This window comes from Pinus tabuliformis, chromosome J, assembly GCF_031772625.1.
Source record: "Pinus tabuliformis cultivar Carrire ecotype Pingquan chromosome J, CPIR1, whole genome shotgun sequence".
Lineage (NCBI taxonomy): Eukaryota > Viridiplantae > Streptophyta > Pinopsida > Pinales > Pinaceae > Pinus > Pinus tabuliformis.
Window position 1 is genome coordinate 202,314,078 of NC_142295.1, and position 1,789 is coordinate 202,315,866.

The window sequence follows — 1,789 nt, forward strand, 5'->3', positions numbered from 1 at the left end:
GATTGCGATCGCATCGCTTTATCGCATCGGCGGGAAGCCTTGGTATTATCGAAACTGGCCGTGGGCCGAAATAGCGATACTGCGATGTTGTGATGGCTGATACGCCGACCACCGATGAAGCCGATCGGAGATCAGAGAGGGCAGAGATCAGAGGAGCGTAGTGATAAGGCTTTGAAGGGAGAGTCAGACCCGATGATAATTATAGTTGCAGGTATAATGTTTTTGAGATCTGGCTATGTGTTCCGGCGGGGTTTTCCCATCGATTCCTATGTATTTCGATATTTTATTGTCCCGGGGTTTTTCTAAAGGAAAAGCGAAAGATTAATGCTCTCGATAGTTAAGTGGTTCCGATGTAAAGGGTTAACCACATATTTAAAAGCTTCCGATAGACTTGTGGGCCCATAACCCATAGGTCAAGGATTGAATATTTCTAGACAAAGGGGATTTTAACTAACCCCCAAAAATCTCCTTTCACCACATTACTTGGTTCTTCAAATGGATTCAACGATCCATCTCATTCCTCTATATTCTTCTATTCCTCTCTAATATTATTATGAGTTATTCTTATTATTAATTAATATATTTTAGGAGTTCATATAATTATTATAATATTTATACAGTAATATATATAAATAATATAGTTGTTAATATTTATATAGTTATTAATAATCCTAAATACTAATAATAATTAACCCTATGTATACAAACCCTAAGATAAATATTAAAAATACTAAAGCCTAAGAATAATAATAATAATTAATAATACTAATATTATTATAAGTTTATATAACTGCAAAGTCTTCTTCTGCTCGAAAGGCTTCTTTATTGTAGTCTTAGCCTTCAATGAAGATTACCAGAAAGCCTTAACGGGGGGCCCGTGGTTCTGGGGTTCAGCGGGACTTTTCCTCTCCCCCTGGTTCCCAGACTTTGACCCCTCCACTGCAGTCATCTCAAAGCTCCCTATCTGGGTCAGGCTTCCAAATCTCCCTGCGCATCTTTGGCATTTTGCTGTCTTTCAAGGAATCGGGAACACCCTAGGATGCTTCCTGGCATCAGATACTTCAAGGGGGGAGAAAGGAATTTATACCTACGGCAGAATTTGTGCAGAAATAGACATTAGCAAAGGGTTGCCGGATCAGATCATCCTCAAAGTCGGGGACTTCCATTGGACGCAAACTTTGGACTATGAGAATACAGCCTTCAGGTGTCGCCACTGCCATCAAACGGGGCATCTCCAGAACTCATGTGCAGCGTTCCTCGACAAAAAGAAGAATTTCACTCGCAAATCCAAATCCAAAAGTTGGAAACCTTGTGATCGTCCCCCTATGGATGACATAGAGTCCTCTAGCTCTGATGAGGAGGACATTGAAGTGGAAGAGGAGAATCTGGAGCAACCAGAGGACTCTCCCTCTGCCTGCGCCAAGGATCCTTCTGCGCCTTTATTCTCGCAGAAACGTACTCATGAGTCTTCGCCTTCTGATTCAGATAAGGAGTCTCCTCCTTCAGCTCAGATCTGTCTATAAGTAGTTCCGGTCCAGCCAGATCAAATTGGTTGGGTCAAAGTCAGTAAAAAGAAGGGGAAAAAATGTAGATTGGAAGATTCTGCCCATGCTGGGTAGACTCCCTAGACCAGCTCGTTTTTTCTGTTCTCTCTGTTCTCTTTTGCTCATGCCGTGTTTGCTCTTTGGGACCGAGGTTGATTTCATATCATTTCCGGCTCCCTTGCTCCTTAGCTTCGCTTCTTTGAAAGCTCTGTTTGTACCATATGTCTTTTCTTAATAGAATTAGT